Raw genomic sequence first — 17,911 nt, 5'->3', positions numbered from 1 at the left:
CGGGAGAGCGAGTCGGCAATGACATTTTCAATTCCTTTTTTGTGATATATTTTCAAGTTATAACCTTGACTGATCAGAGACCACCGCATTAAACGATGATTAGCATTAGACATTTGTTGCAAAAAGGTAAGTGGGTTATGATCAGTAAAAACAGTAATAGGCTGTACACTTGAACCAATATACACTTCAAAGTGTTGCAAGGCAAGGATTAAGGCAAGGTCTTCTTTTTCTATAGTACTGTAGTTCAGTTGATGTTTTTGAAAAGAAACTGATTGGATGATTCAAACCATCTTCTCCGGTCTGCAATAAAACAGCACCGACGCCTGTACCACTGGCATCGACTTCTAACAGGAATGGTTTTCCAAAATGAGGGGCAACCAGTACGGGGGCACTACAGAGCAGAGTTTTCAAAGCTTCAAAAGCACACTGACATTCAGGAGTCCACTTAAACAAAGCCGCTTTACGGAGTAATCCTGTGAGAGGATTGGCAACAACAGAAAAATTCTTACAAAAACAGCGGTAATAACCTGTCATACCGAGAAATCGCCGAAGCTCCCTCCTAGTCTTTGGGACTGGAAAATCAAGGATAGCCTGGATCTTTGAGTGTAGGGGACGAACTTGACCACTACCGACTTCTTTACCTAGATATGTGACCGTAGCACAACCAAATTCACATTTTGTTAGATTCACAGTAAGATTTGCATCAGAGAGACGTTTGAAGACTTCATCTATGGTTTTAAGATGATCTTCCCAAGTGTCAGCATAGCAAACAACATCATCTAAATAAGCTTCACACTGAGACACGTTAGATAATACCTGAGACATTAATCGTTGAAAAGTAGCTCCCGCATTTCGAAAGCCAAAAGGCATAACCTGATATTGTAAGAAGACATCAGGGGTGGCAAAGGCAGATATTTCAGATGCACGCTCAGTGAGCGGCACTTGCCAATAACCTTTTAGTAGGTCAAGTTTTGTTACAAATTTAGCATTACCCACCCGGTCTACACAATCTTCCATGCGTGGCATAGGGTAGGAATCAGCTTTGGTTAATGCATTAACTTTTCTGTAATCTGTACAGAACCTGGAAGTACCATCTGGTTTGGGGACAAGAAGACATGGAGAACACCACGGGCTAAAACTAGGAACTGCCAAGTTATGGTCAAGTAGATACTGGGTTTCTTGCATCAATTCTTTCCTGAGCGGATTCACGCGATAAGCCCGTTGTTTGATGGGTGCATGTGAACAGACATCAATGTCGTGTGTTAATACTTGTGTAGTGGTGGGGAAATCACTGAACAAAGTCGGATATCTCTTAATCATACTTTTGATATCAGCCTGGGCAGACATGGATAAGTGGGACAACTTTGCTGAAAGGTTTGATAGAGTTTCTGAATTGGACAATCAAGCAGAGGTAAAGGTGGCACTATTCATCTTCAACCCATCAATTTCCGGAGAATATTCAGAGGGTGGTACAGCTACTGGAGCAACAGTAAGGACAGGGTTCTTAATCTCAGAGTCGGATCGTGCCACATATGCCTTCAGCATATTAATGTGACAGACACGTGATTTTCGTCTACGATCGGGGGTGTAAATAACATAATCAGTGTCACTCAGTTTCTCTTTAATCTCATAGGGACCGGTAAATTTAGCTTGAAGCGCTGAACCAGCCACAGGAAGCAAAATGAGAACTTTATAACTAATTTGGAAGGAGCGTTGGACAGCTTTTTGATCATATCGAGCCTTCATTTGGTCTTGTACAGAACCAAGTGAGCATTTTGCCAGTTTCCACAACTTATGCAGTTTTTCACGAAATGAACTAATATAATCTAAAACGTTCTTAGTGGGGGAGGAGTGGCCAGACAAAAGAATTTGCTCCTGTAAAATCTTCAAGGGACCACGCACAGTGTGCCCAAAGATCAATTCTGAAGGACTTGAGTCGTGGTACGAACCGCAAATAACAACAGTGGGATTTCCTCATCCCATTCTTTTTGTTTTTCAACACAAAAGGTTCGTAGCATGGATTTAAGAGTTTGATGAAATCGCTCTATGGCACCTTGGGACTGAGGGTGATACGCACTTGATACCTGATGTTTGAGGTTTAATTTTTTTATTACTTTGGCAAACCCTTTAGACATGAAATTAGTTCCTTGATCAGATTGTATATATTTAGGCACTCCAAAAGTAGTGCAGAATTTGACGATCGCTTTGACTATTCCATGAGCTTTAAGTGAACGCAGAGGTATCGCTTCGGGATACCTGGTCGATGCACACATCAGCGTTAACAAGTAGGAATTTCCCGATTTAGTTTTGGGCAATGGCCCAACACAATCAATCAAAATGCGCTCAAATGGTTCACCAATAGCTGGTATCGGCTTCAAGGGGGCCAGGGGAATACTTTGATTCGGCTTGCCAGATAACTGACATGCATGACAAGATTTGCAGTATTTTGAAACGTCCGATTTCATTGAAGGCCAAAAGAAATGTTTCAACAAACTATCATAAGTTTTTCGAACACCTACGTGGCCAGAGAGTTCATGGTCATGTGCTACACTCAAAACTTGCTCTCGAAAGGGTTTTGGGACGACAACTTGAAAAACTGTACCCCAATCATCAGTGACATGACGTGGAGACCACTTACGCATAAGGACGCCACCGTCAAAGAAGTAGGCAACTGGATGCTCTGGCAAAACGTTCAGCTCGACAGCAGCTGCATCACAGGGACACAGAGTTTGATCGGCACGTTGTGCCTCAATTAACATTGTTTTTCCAAATGGCAAATCAACATTAGGAAGTTCACAGATCTGTACTTCAGCTGAATTTTCTTTTTCCTCTGTCTCAGCAGTATTGTCAGCACACAAAAAGGTTTTTGACAGATCTACAGTGTCTTTTAGTTTTTGAGCTTGAGCTCGGGTCACCACACATGTACTAAACACATCAGGAAACTCTTCCTGTAAAGCATCTTCTTCATGAACATCAGGAACATCTATAACTTCAGGCAAACAAAAAACTTTGTTACCTGCTAGGTCATTCCCTAGTATGAGCGCAACACCTTTAACAGGTAACTCAGCCCGAACTGCCAGTTTAAATTCACCAGAAATAATTCCAGAACGCAAATAGACATTGTGTAAAGGAATTTTAACTACAGAGAGGTCAATGCCTTGCACTAGTACACTGGAACCACAGCTTGATTGTTCTGAAAATGGGAGCACACTCTCTAAGATTATGGACTGAGAGGCACCAGTATCACGAAGGATGCGAACACTTTTTGTTTCAGAGTCTGTTTCGCTAAACGACACTACTCCATCAAAAATAAATGGCTTAAATGCAGATTCAGTAATTGGATCTAGAATCTCCGGCTCGGGAGATAAAATGGGTCGCTCAACTAAAGCAACACTTTTATAAGCATTTTTCTTGCTAGCTTTGCGTTTCAGACTGGGACAGGTAGCGATGAGGTGTCCCACCTCATGACAGTAAAAACATTCATGATTCTCTATATTTAAAGCACTTGAAGCATTCTTTGGAACTGTAGGGGAATCTTTAGAATTACGGACACTATCAGAAAAACAACGCTTTGTGGGCGATGAAAACACTACTTTATGAGTAAGCACAAACTCATCCGCAAAAACAGCGGCTTCAGAAAGTGAAGACACTTTTTGTTCATTCAAGTATATGACGATTTTCTCAGGTAGACAATTCTTGAACTCTTCCAACAATACTAACGCTTTTAACTGCTCAAACGTATCAACTTTATTTGCAGTGCACCACTTCTCAAACAAATTGGCTTTGTCTCTTGCAAATTCAACGAATGTTTGACTAGGGGTTTTCACATGATTTCGAAATTTCTGTCTGTATGCCTCAGGAACCAGTTCATAAGCGCGCAACACAGCATTTTTCATTACTCCATAATTCAGGCTCTGTTCAAGAGTTAAAGCAGAACAAACTTTCTGTGCTTTTTCCAACGAATTTACATTGTAACAGGAGAGGCCAAATACTTTGTGGCCATTTCAGTGTGGCTGCGATACGTTCAAATACCGTAAAATATGTGTCGACTTCACTCTCACGAAAAAGTGGAACTAATGCAATATGTCTACTGACGTCAAATTCAGGTTCACTTACTTGTAAAGCTCGTCGCGGTGCAGGAATAGGGCTTGGAGTGGAAGTATTTACCGGTGGGGATACAGGCAGACTCACACTGGGCACATCAGCAGCTGAGGGGTGAACAGGTTGTTTGGTTTTTATCTCCAGGTCCATCTCCTTGAGCCTGATAGCTTGCTGGGTTTCAAGATCAACTGTGCGCACATGCAACAGCTGGCTCTGATATTGCTGTTTGCCCAACTCCAACTCCAGCTCTTTCAATCTGATTGCCAGCAAAGGGTTAACAGGAGAAGGAAGGTTAGCGGGATCTATGCTGGTCAACTCCGCAGGTTTGGGTTCTGCCCCCTTCCCTACGAAAGCCGACACTTGAGCTGCAACACCCGCCTCACCCTCACCTTCATCAGACAAAATCCCATGTTCAACCAAGTGCTTGTAAATCACTTCCTTAATGTCCTGTTTCCTAGCACTTCGCGTAACCTGGATTTGATATAAATCCGCAACCGCTAATAAGTCATCTTTGCGGCAAACATCCAACTGATGTACTGAAGGTTCAATCGCAAACTTATCTAATTCAAATTTTGAGGCCATCCCTAATTCCCTCCGCCTTAAATGAAAGCCACTAGGCAAACAAACAAATACAAAGCCAGTTTCATGAGTTTAAGGTCTCCTTCACCGACTAACTTTTGAGACGAGCCCCCAATTTCTGTTACGACCTCTAGGGGATAGCCGTAACAGAAAAGACTTCACACCAGAAAGATGCCAAAGAAAGCTATTTTATTTTCTTTTAACGGGAATCTTTTCAGGGGTAGACAAGGCCAAAACAACAAACAAAACAAACTTTGCTTTGAAACTAAATAACCTCAAATGGAAATAAAGAAAACAAAAATACAGACCAACTTACCTACCTCCCTTAACCATAAACAAAGTGAGAAAAAGATACATATAAATAAAATGGCGTCTAACCCCCTACATCCCTTAGTGTGGCAAAATATAATTAACAGAAATATTTACAAAGTTATTTACAAAAGTTTCCAGGCGTACACAAAGCAGAATCAGAATCCAAATCTTAGTCAAAAACAGGCAATGTTCAGAGAAACAGGAGATCCAGCATATGAACTAACAATGACAGACACTTAACAGATTCACTACACAGAATTATATCTCTCTGATATAACACTCACTACCAAACGACAAAGATACAAACAATAGCATACAAAACTTTAGAATGCTAACGAAACCAGAAAGCAGTCAACAAGGCTCAAAAGGCCTAGAAGAGTGTTTGGGGCGGTCCTTATATCTGGTTCATGTGTATAGTTGGACCAATCAACATCTTCAGCTGGTTAACAGTGGCCACATCCACCTGGAACACAAACACATCTACACAAACGAGCAGAAAAAAAAAAAAACACATACAAAGAGTTCACAGACGCATAGCATATTTTAAAGGTCATAACAATTATATTATTTAAAAGCCCATGCTACATGAACTATGTTAAACTAACTGAGATTTGTTATAGCACTTATATATCATTGCTCTTTTTGTTGTTTTTGATTGCTTCCACTGTCCTCATTTGTAAGTCGCTTTGGATAAAAGCATCTTCTAAATAAATAAATGTAAATGTAGTAGTAAATGTTTTGAAAATTCTATATAGTCTTTAATGATGTCAGGATCAGTAACAGAGAGAGAACCCAAATGCAGGTGAATAAAAATATGGGTTTATTTGAAAGAGCAAACTGCCCAATATAGTAAAACCAATTAATCCTTAGCTAGGCAACAGTAACAGGATGGCAGAAAAATCTGAGAGGCAAAACCACAAAGTTGCAGGCTGCTGCTAAATTCAGAACAAATATAGGTCAAAATCTGTTGGGTAGTCAGTACCAAAGAATACGAGGGAAGAAGACCAGACCCCTGGAAAACCTTAACAGTGACTAAGGAAGCAAACTGAAGTCTTCAGAAACAAGCAGATGTGCAGGCTTGGAGGGCCAGAACCAATTAGGAGAGAGATCCAGAAGACAAATCCAAAAGAACCAGGCCTGGAGAAGAAACCTCAGGATTCCAGGCAGGCCAGGAGCATAAATCAGGATGAAAAAGCTCAGCGGGAGATTGACAGAGATGGAAGGCAGGACACGCAGAGAATCTTGGAGCCAATAGGAAAAAACTAGATTGGACAAAATTACAGGTTTAAAACAACTTGATGCTTGATGCAATCTGACACAGAACATCACACTCAAGAGATATAATTAAGGCAACAAAAATAGACTAGTAAAAAGAAAGGAGGGGGGCGGGGCATGACATGACATGACAAACAAAGGAGCACTTGTCAAACAAATCAGAAACAATGTGCTAGATGCACTTGACAACCATAAACACCAACAGGAAAGGACATGAATTGTATTTTATTATGTGTTTTTTGTCTGTCCTACTATTTGAGTGTTTTTTTTTTGTTGTTGTTGGAGAACTTGCATTGAACATGTTTTTGTAAAACTAACGTGAACGTATTGTACACAGGGCAATGGACTAGGTAAGAATTTTTATTAAAAAATATATTGTTTTGGTTTCTTTTTTCATCAAAACCTAACATATGGTAGTGAGAATCAGATTTTTAACATTGTTTGTGTGACAGAAGAAAATAAATAAAAACGTGGTATTAATAATGAGTTTTTTATGTAACTGCCTAGTAGTAGTTACATTTGTTAATTAAGAAAAGTTATTTTTACCTGTTCATGACAGTTTTTTAAACTTATGTTATATGACATTTTGTTGTGTCAATGTTTTAAATGCATTTTCTGCAGTTTTGGGGAGATACAGTAATATATTTTATTTATTAAAACATAAATGTTTTGTAAAGTTGTAATGATATTTATCTGCTTGAATGCTATGCTATTACTTTTGCAATGTGTTTACACTGAAATGTGGTTTCTTTGCTGTTTATTTTTCTAATAAAAATACCACGAACACACTGTTGGGGTGGAACTGGCTGAAATGCAAGGGACAGCAGCCCGGTTGAAAAAAAAAACAGCATATGCTGGTAAGGGATGTTTTGAAGCTGGGATGCTGGTTTGAGCTGGTTTAATCTGGTCCTATTGCTGGTCCTGAGCTGGTCATGTCCTGGTCTTTCGCCTGTTTCACACTGCAAGCTTGAGCGTTGTTTTTAGAGGTTGGTCAGCTATAAACAAATGTTTTGAAGTCTTAAAAGTTATAACACGGGAATTTCTATCATGTTTTTTCAGTCATGCTCAAATATAGAGTGTGCTGTTTATAATGTTTATATATATATAATATATATATATATATATATATTAGGGGTGTAACGATACGCGTATTCGTATTGAACCGTTCGGTACGACGCTTTCGGTTCGGTACGCGGTACGCATTATGTATACCGAACGGTTCGTTGGAGTAATTAATTATATTTGAAAAAAAAAAAAAAGAGAGAGAGAGAAAGAAATATAATGATATGCGTTCAACAAGGTAGCCCAATAACCCAAACAACGTAACAGGCAACGCCCCTGACACTCCCGAAGAAGAAAAAAACACCATCTTATATGTTTATGTTAGGCTACTCAGCAGGCGCTCGCTCACTCAGTACACGCTGAAGGCTCGTTGCAAAATAGCCAATGCGTTTAACAGACTAGAAATGAGAAGATCCTCCAATAACCAACAGGTCTGGTGTTTGGGTGCACTTTGGATTCCCTTTAAGCTATAATGGTGATGGCAAGAGAGTGGTGGATAAAAAAACAACGGTATGTCGCATCTGCAACATGACAGGGTACACCAGCGGGATTACAAAAAACAAAACAAAAAAAAAAAACAGCGGGAATATCTGGGATATATGCGTCAGTACTATCTGGGAAAAGACGAAAAAAAGGAGAAACATGCACGCAGCAAACTATCCCTGCAGCATTTAGACACTATAGCTTACAGGGAATCCAACCCAAACACCAGACCTGTTGGTTATTTTAGGATCTTATATTTCTGGTCTGTTAAATGCATTAGACATTTTGCAACGAGCCTTCAGCGCGTGCTGAGTGAGCGAGCGCCTTAGGGGCCGTTCACATATCGTGCCTAAAAACGCGTGGAAAACGCTAAGCACGTCTTTCTCCTGAGGCGTCTGTCTTTGCTAAGCAACAATGACGTGCTCTCTCCATGAGACGCGGAAATTTCAGCGAAGGATAAATGGATTTGCAGCTCTAAAAATCGCTTGCAGTAGCTCTGCTACTGTATTTATTTCAAAATTGCAATCCATATACAACTATGAACAGCTGTTCCTTCATCTTGGCTGAGCTCTCAACGTTGTTACGGGAAAGGATGAAGCTGATTGGTTGGTTCTTGTCACATGACCCGCGGTGCGCTTGCGGCATTCTGAAAAGTTGAGATGTTTTTACATTTTGCTGTATCTAAAACGTATCGAACCGAACCGAACCGAACCGTGACATCAGTGTATCGTATCGAACCGAACCGTGAATTTTGTGAACCGTTACACCCCTAATATATATATATATATATATATATATTTTTTTTTAATATATCATTTTACCATAGGCTCCAAATATGTGGTATTAATCAAGTTCAGTGTGTGTCCATAATATTCATGTCCATTTCTTGTAAACTGTCAATATGCTTTAGGCTATGTAAATTACTTGTGATTAAACTCAGTTTTTGTAACTGATTGGGAGAAATGTGAATTACTAGTTGGATTTTAACTACACGTTAGGCTAAGTAAGAATCTCCAAATTTTATTTATGTAGAGCTGAATACATATATATATATTTTTTTATATATATATAAAATAGGCTATATGCGTTTCTAGCCAATCATAACTTAAAACTTTTAATTTAAATCTTAATATTTTACTTAGAAGCTGTCAATTCATACGTTTGTCTTGTGTCCTTGTTTGCAATTTGTGCCTTGTTGTCTGCTTTTGTAACTGAAGACCTGGAGGAATATAATTTTTCTTTCTATTTTAGCTAGCTGTTAAGTCAGAATATTATGTTTATGTCATAATTTGTTCATAGAATTTAATAAAAATAAATAAATAAATGTTTGTTCTAACCGAGGTGAACATGCTGAGCGTTAATAATATTTTAACTAGGCCAAATATTTAATGTCAGTATGTTTTATGAGCATTTATTGTGTCTATAGTTCAGTTCAGCTAAAGTTTATTTGTATAGCACTTTTTAAGATACAAATCATTACAAAGCAACTTTACAGATAATTATGTTTCTACAATATTTAGTAATAGCTTATACTGTAAGTGGTGACTGTCCGTTTGTGCACGTATGACAGGATTTGAAGAAAAAATTATACAAGTCGTAGTCAGCCAGATGATGAACATTATCAATATTATTAATAATTAACATATGATTCAGTCACACTTGTAGCAATATTTGTTAGTTCTGTTGTTGATTCAGGGTTAGCATAATCTGAGGTCCTCTGAGGGTCAGCATCATCTCTCTCAGGTGTTCTGGATCCAGACTGGAGCTTGTGTAAATCCCGTGGCAAAACATAGAAACAAATAGAGACATCATTAGCATAGCTGCTGTTCCAACAAAGTAAAATTAATTATTTTAACCCAAGCTAAAGAATAAGAATGTACATTTGATCAGATACAACTATACTCACAGTTTAAGATACTTTATTCAAATGCTTGGTGAAAGAGATGTGTTTTTAATCTAGATTTAAACAGAGAGAGTGTGTCTGAACCCCGAACATTATCAGGAAGGCTATTCCAGAGTTTGGGAGCCAAGTGTGAAAAAGCTCTACCTCCTTTAGTGGACTTTGCTATCCTAGGAACTACCAAAAGTCCAGCGTTTTGTGACCTTAGGGTGCATGATGGGTTGTAACGTGGTAGAAGGCTAGTTAGGTACGCAGGAGCTAAACCATTTAGGGTCAAGTAATAATAATTTGTAACTGATACGGTATAGGTAGCCAGTGCAGAGACTGTAAAATTGGGGTAAAAGTATCATATTTTCTTGACCTGTTAAGGACTCTAGCTGCTGCATTCTGGACTACCTGTAGCTTGTTTATTGACGAAGCAGGACAACCACCTAGAAGTGCATTACAATAGTCCAGTCTAGAGGTCATGAATGCATGAACTAGCTTTTCTGCATCAGAAACAGATAACATGTTTCATAGCTTGGCAATGTTTCTGAGATGGAAGAATGCAGTTTTCTATAGCTCCGTTTCTGTAACTGTGGAAAATAAATAAAAGGCAGATTTTTTTCATGTCAGTCGTAAGTGAACATATGTGCAATTTTTACAGAAGCTTGTCAATAATGTATGAATAATGAAATTCTTATGTAATATATTCAATTGTAACTTAAGATCCTGAGCAAGATGAATTGTTCATTGTGAGTTTGATAAAATGTCTGCTCAAACGACACTCCTTCATGACGCTAACGTGCTGATTGTGTGAATGCATTCACTGATTAACATGCATGCTGGAAAAAATATGCGTTGCTCACGCTCGCAGTCTAAATCCTGCGTTAAGCTGGTCGAACCAGTTTATATGGAGGTCTATCAGTAGCTTAACTCGAGAGGTTGAAAATCTGAATGTGAGAACTTTTCATATTAGCATTCGTATTTGTAAGTTGAAGTTTACTCTCACAGCTCTGATGTGAAAAGCTGAATCTTTCAATTTGCACACACAGACAATGAACAAAACACCAGTGTTTTGAACTGGAAGTTGTAGATTAATAGTTACAAATGTGTAGAATCACATTCACACAAAGAAAATGACATAAAAAATGTTTATGACGTTTATTTTTGCACTTTATTTCAGTTTCGCTGCACAACATCAAGTCAGCACTTACAACCTCTCAGATCTGGCAGTAGAAGTTCAAATCCTAGCGCTCTGACTTCAGCTACTCTTTTTGTGGTATTCCTGTTGCAAAACTCACTTGTGAACTTATATGCAGGCATATAATGGTAGGCAAATAATGCACCATATTGTGTATGTATATCCATATTGCATATTGCATATTGCGGAGTAAACTCGCTATACCAGAGCCACTGAGAAACAGTGACATGCTTTGATCTCACCGCCATGCAATCACGTGCTTCATGGAGCTATCAATAGTAATCAGGACGGACAGCGGTTCCACTGTATTTGCAGCAAATCCAAGTAATTATTAACAGATAATGTACATTGATTGTGCATGGATAACTATGTTGACTATGCTTTACAATAGCATTTTATTCTGGGGAGGGAATGTAACTCTTAATCAATAAAATAACTGTACTACATTGTAGCTCAGTCCTGTGTTTAGTTAATTTGAAGAGATTATGGTACTAAATAATATACGCAATAGTTATGATCCATGAATGACCATTTAAAATAACATTTAGGGTTAAAATTGAGATTTTTTTTTTTTTTTAATTCCAGTGCAAAACGGCAAATTAGAAGCATTTGGTGACCAGAAAGGTAATATTTATGTTTAAACACTAGATGGCCTTATGGATGTTTAATAAATACATGTATTTAGCTCTAGCTCTAGTTGCTCAAAATAGTATTGCTGGTCATAACTGCTTATTTTTTAGGTTTTGCCTTTTGATGTAAATTTAGACATTATCAAACACTTGATTTTTATAAGTCTTTTCATGTTGCATTTAAAAAGGTTCATTATTGTCAAACAAATTAGGAATTTAACTCAATGAAGAAGTTTTAAATTATTTTTACAAAACAAAAATAATAAACAGCGTTATGTTGCAACTCTGGTAGAGCCAAATGCAGGGGGATATACATATGAAATATGGTGCCTTATTTTTCTACCAGATAATATTTGTCCATCCTGAATGACAAAATGAATGCAGTGTCTTCAAATCCTGTTATTCAGTGAAAATTGTTTGCAGTGTTTTACAAACAACTGATACATATGCATACATACTTCTTTCCAAAGCACTCGGGCAGTTGCGCCCCTGAGCCGTCTGCTGTTGCTAAGCAACCATGACCTGCTCTCTCCATGAAGACGTGGAAATTTCAGCAAAGGATAAATGGATTTGCAGCACTAAAAATCGCTTGCAGTAGCTCTGCTACTAAATTTATTTCAAAATTGCAATCCTTATATAGCTATGGTCAGCTGTTCCTTCATCTTGGCTGAGCTTTCAACGTTTTTCTGGGAAAGGATGAAGCTGATTGGTTGGTTCCTGTCACATGACCAGCGGTGCGCTTGCGGCATTCTGAAAACTCGATGCGGTGCGGACGCACCTGGAAAAAACGACCACGTCGCTTCCATTATGAGCACGCATACCACGCGCCTACATTGGAAATAACGAAAATGAGCACGCAAAAGACGAAAGATTCAGCTTTTCACAGTTTCGAGTTAAGCTACTGATATACCTCCAAAGTTTATAACAGAACATGACCAGCTAGGGACCAGCTTAAACCAGCAAAGGACCAGCTCAAACCAGCAAAGGACCAGCTCAAACCAGCATCCCAGCTTCAAACATACCTAACCAGCATATGCTGTTTTTTTTTTCAACAGGGTAGTAAATCTATAGCAGAAAGTTGGTAAAGATATATGTATATGTGTATGCTGTTTGGTTGTTCCTAATTGAAGTTGTAAATGTACCCATAACAAAAAAAGTTTTTGCATTTTCCGCTGTTATCATCACTTATCAAAAAAGACTGCATTTTATATATATATATATATATATATATATATTAGGGGTGTAACGGTACGTGTATTCGTACCGGACCGTTTCGGTACAGGGCTTTCGGTACGGTGCACGTGTGTACCGAATGACCGAATGCAAAATTTTGTTTGCGGAACATATACATTTTTGTGTTTCCAAACGAAGATATTAAGTGGTGGAAGTCTTCGCGTTCAGCGCGATATTAAGTCCGGTGACACACTGTCTTGCGTGGCGTGAGCGTGGCGTTTCTGCTGTTTGCCAGTTGCGTGACACCTGCTTCGCATTTTCTGTGTCTTTACACACCAGAATCGTGCCTGACGTGGCGCTGGCGCGCTGCTGCCACAGTAGATGACATAGAGGGAGACCGCTGAGGCGCCGACAGACCAGGATCTTGTCTAAATGACAACAATATCTATACTTCATGTTGAGCATAAATATAAAGCCTACTGATAAAGGACACCGTCAACAGTATTGACGGCAAAATAGACTATGTTTGACAGGTGCAATATGCCAGTGTGTCACCGGCCTAAGGTTTTCAAAAGGCATCACGCGAGTGTGAACATCACTACAACTAGGAAAAAAATAGTAATTCAAACGCAGCTCCTGTCGGCATTTAAACAGACCTTTGCTTTTAATTCCGTTTGGTCCAACGCAATAACGAAATCTGAGCAGGTCTCAAAACTGAAACTATTGATGCTGCACTTTACACTTTACAGCTTTTTATTAATCATCTACAATTGTTTATTAATGTTAGGAAATGATTAGTTAATCATTAACAAAATACTTTTAAATGAGTTAAAACTGATTGTTATTATAAATTGTTCCCAAATATTTGCTCAAATTAGTCTCGCCTCTCAAGACTAAACTTTAAAAACTACTGTGATGATGATTTTTTCCTCTCCAAACAGGTTTGGCAACTTTCCTGACAAAATAAAAGTGAATACAGATTGTTTTACATGCAACATTTACGCCTGATCTTTTTATTTGCTCATGTGGGAATTGACTTGTACATAATGGGTGACGAAGAGCATTTTGAAAAAAAAAAAAATTGTAGCCAAATATTTTGATCAAAGGTAGTCTTCAGGTGTGGAGCACATTGATTAATGTAAGTAAAATGTTACAATTAGGTTGTGTTTTACATGGTACGTAATATCAAGTGGAATAAATGTATCACATTCATAGATATTACTCATGCATTGTCTTTCTTAATTATTATGAGGAAAATATCTCACCTTTATGTTCTTTGTGTAATCTTGTGCCAGAATCTTTCTACATTGGGTTTCCTCTAAAAATCTGCCTGGTTAGGACAATAGTATAAAAGTAAATGCTAGGTGATGTCTAGCCATTTAAAACAAACAAACTCTATTTTTTTAAAATGCACAATATATTTCATTGTTTAATATAATGAGTTATACAACCATATAAGGCTGTTTAGTTACTGTATTTTTTGTGATTGTCTGTCTCTTAACTTGTTTGTCAGTGGTTGGAGATCTGTTCAGATCCATCATGGATGAACCACAAACATCTGGAGGTAACCGATTTTTTCCAAGTCACAGGTACTTTGAGAAACACATTAAATAACCTTTTATGTTAGAAAAAATTTGTATATTGTGCATCAAGTTGATTATTTATTGAAAACAATAAGACCATTAATGCTCCAAAAGTGTTTTCCATAAAAATGCCTTCTGAAGTATATTAAGATGATTATTTTATTATATATAGATCTCATAATTAAGGGTTACATGTGTTCTGTTTTAGTCCAATTCATCAGAAGAGCTCAGAACCAGAGCCCAGCTGTGTGTCTATGAAGAGTGACTGGTCTATGAGTCAGCCAATTAAGTTTAACAGTGGAGATACACTGCCTGATCTCAGGTATAATGTTCTTATAAAAATATGATTATAACATGACATTTTATATTATTATATATTATCACAGTTTAGTTCACAATTTTTATGTAAATAGTGATTGGAATTATTACAAAGTGCTCTTTACATACAGTCACTTGCATACAGTCATTTAAAGGGTTAGTTCACCCAAAATAAAAATTGATATTTAATCCTTAAAGGGGACCATATCATGCTACATGCACTTTTACAAGTTGTTTGAACTGAAATGCGTGTTTGCAGTGTGTGTACAAAAACACCCTATAATAATAAAAATCCATCAAGGGTTTTTTTGTAAATCTCGTTAAATGTTTTCCCCTTTCTCAAATCGAGCCATCTGACAATGTAATAATGAACATAGCAGTAGTTATTTACTCCCAACATCTCGCAGAAGATTAACTTATGTTTGGATCTGAAGCGAATGCGCCCTTGATCTACTTAAATGCGTTTATGTCCGCGCAAATAATTTATGATTAAGCCTCCAGCAGTGAGTATAATGTATTTAAATGAATCATTGCAATCATCGCCTTTCCTAATAATGTGATAATTAGGAAGTTTCACTATGAATGTGGCTAAAGTAAACAGTCTCTCTGAGAACAGATCAGAAGAGAGGGGCGGGGTCAACAGAGCTCATTAGCATTAATAGAGAATTCCACAAATCAGCGTGTTTTGAAAATAGCTGTTTTTTACAGGGTAAAAAATGTTTTTTTACACTACCATTGAGAAATTTTAAACAAACTATGTAACAGACTTTTCATTAAATGTCTAAAGAATCATATAAACTTGTGGAAAATAGGCATTATATGCCCCCTTTAAATGCATGAATGTTTAGCCAATATTTATTACATTGTAATACAGTTTGTGTAAGGATAAGGAAGTAATTTACTCCCAAACAAAACAGAGTGCTCTCTGTCTCCACAGTCTAGCATAAGGACACACACACACACACACACACACACTGTTCGGACTCTCTCTCAGATGTAGCTGGCCTCCCTCTTCCAGTTCTATGGGGTGCTTATCTTTTGTCTCTCCCCAATCACAGGAATTAAAGACAGGTGTTAATCATTATTCACTTGACCTATGTATCGCCCCCCATCTGGGCCCCTTGCCTGTGGACCACCATCGATTGATTGCCTAGAAGTTTGTATAGTTCGCTTAACATACGTGACAAAAATGCCATGCCCTGATCAGTGAGAATCTCTTTGGGGATCCCCACTCAGGAGATGATTCAAAACAGTGCGTCTTCCACACTCTTTGCAGAGGTGGTGCACAGCAGCACTGCTTCTGGGTATTGTGCTTAGTCCACCAGAACTAATGCAAAACAATGTCAGCAAGCTGAATGTTCTAATGGCCCAATGAGGTCCATACCAATTCTCTCAAAGGAGACCTCTATCAGTGGTAACGGATGCTATGGCGCTTTAGAAATGGCTGTAGAAATTACCAGCTGAAATTCACAACACACCGCACACCACCGGCGAATGTTCTCATGCCCTCACTCTCATTTCCAGTCAGCCTAAGAAGTTCCCAAAACCACATCTCCAGTCTTTTCCACCACTTTTCAGTTCCCCAGCCCTATATCCCAAGAAGCATCCGCACACAAAACACCCAATAACTGTGTAAAAGCTGGCCAATGTGTCCCCAAAATCAGTGGATGCCTAAATTGGGAATTAACCGCCACCTTCCTTCTATGTGTTTACCCCCAAAATTAAATACTAACAGACACTTAAGGGTACACCTTTCCTTAAGTCGTGGCCAAGTTGTTGGTGAGTTTGACTCCTAACCCTAAGATTGTGGGTTTGAGTCTCAGGCCAGCAATACCACAACTGAGTTGGCCTTGTGCAAGGCAGGGAACCCCCAACTGCACCCCAGGCGCCACAGCATAAATGGCTGCCCACTGCTCCGGGTGTGTATTCACGGTGTGTGTGTGCGTTCACTGCTATGTGCGTGCACTTTGGATGGAAGAGCATGGCTTCTGAGTATGGGTCACAATACTTGGCTATATGACATGTCACTTTTCACTTTCACTTAACCTTAGCATCAGGCTTTGATGAATAGAGCTTACAGCCCGAATCCACCAAAGTCTGATTTGTACCCCCCTTGATACTCCCAGGTATTTGGTACAGACCGGCTTGGGGCAGCCGCCGGGGATTCGGGAGCCCGGATCAATGCTCACAACTCCATCATTGGACACTGGTCCAGAAAATGACCTGGGTCCCAACATTTCCTGCAGGCTAGCCCAGGTCTTCCTGCCACCCCAGCGGAGAAAGGATAAAGGAGGTTATGGAATGGCGACCCCTGCACTCTGCTATGCTCCCTTGTGTTCTCGGTCTGTTCCACTGGAAGACCCCACTCCACTGTGGGGTTCATGGGGGTGTGTTACTACATGAGCAGTGTGCAGGAATAGGGCAAGAGAGGGCGGAGAAAAAGAGAGATACTAAAAGGGCTCGCCAACCCCAGGGCATGCCACCATATGGTCTTCAGCCAGCTGGATGGACTGCTTCAGTGTAGTCCCACTCGGCCGTCCTCTGTGGTAGCTGAGCGATGAACTGCTCCAGCACCACCAGACTGACCAATCCTTCAACATGGCGTTCCTTCGCCTGCGTCTGAACCAACAGACAGAGCCGATCCTCCTGCTCAAGCTTCAAGGTCCATCAGCGCCTAATGTTGAGTTTGGTGAAGCCAGGCGAATGATTTCAGGAGCTCCACAAGTGGCGTTAGTTGAGCTGGCTGCATAGCGGCATGCCCGCTTCCTTGTCCTGGGTTTCAGCACCAGTGTAATACAGTTCATTTATGATGAAGGGCAAGGAAGTCAGGGTGGTGAGTAAACCTCTTAATTTACACCCCAAAATCACAGAGCAAAAAAATGTCCCTGCTCGGCTCTCTACCTCCACAGTCTAGCATAAGGACACACACACATGCACTCTGTTCTGATTCTCACTTGGATGCAGATGGCCTCCCTCTTGTGATGATGATTTTAGCAGATGATTTTACCATCACTGTCATCATCAAAGTCCACAGTATATTCAGCATCTACCTCGTATTCACAATCTCAGACATATTCTCAAAACTATCGTTTTCCATGACTTCATATTCAGTATTTTGATCACTGGCAGATTATTCACCACATTCAGCATCACAGTAACAATTATATTTCAATGTGTATAGTAATTGCTCTGCAGTAAAACCATTCAAACCACTTCAGTTTTTGCTGATGATATTCATTTGTTTTATGCCTTTGGTAATTATGAGTGAAACGTCATGTCATCATTGTGTATCAAACAGTGCCACCTTGAGGAA

General features: G+C 39.1%; 1 protein-coding gene across 2 annotated transcripts in view; it reads left to right on the top strand.

Annotated features, from left to right (window-relative positions):
- Positions 1–17,911, top strand: part of LOC127969170 (GTPase IMAP family member 8-like) — a 451,440-nt gene that overhangs the window by 100,003 nt on the left and 333,526 nt on the right. The window lies entirely within an intron of this gene.

This window comes from Carassius gibelio, chromosome A4 (assembly GCF_023724105.1).
Source record: "Carassius gibelio isolate Cgi1373 ecotype wild population from Czech Republic chromosome A4, carGib1.2-hapl.c, whole genome shotgun sequence".
In the NCBI taxonomy this organism is placed as follows: domain Eukaryota; kingdom Metazoa; phylum Chordata; class Actinopteri; order Cypriniformes; family Cyprinidae; genus Carassius; species Carassius gibelio.
The sequence above is the reverse complement of the archived record's forward strand: the minus strand, read 5'-3'. Positions and strand labels throughout refer to the sequence as shown.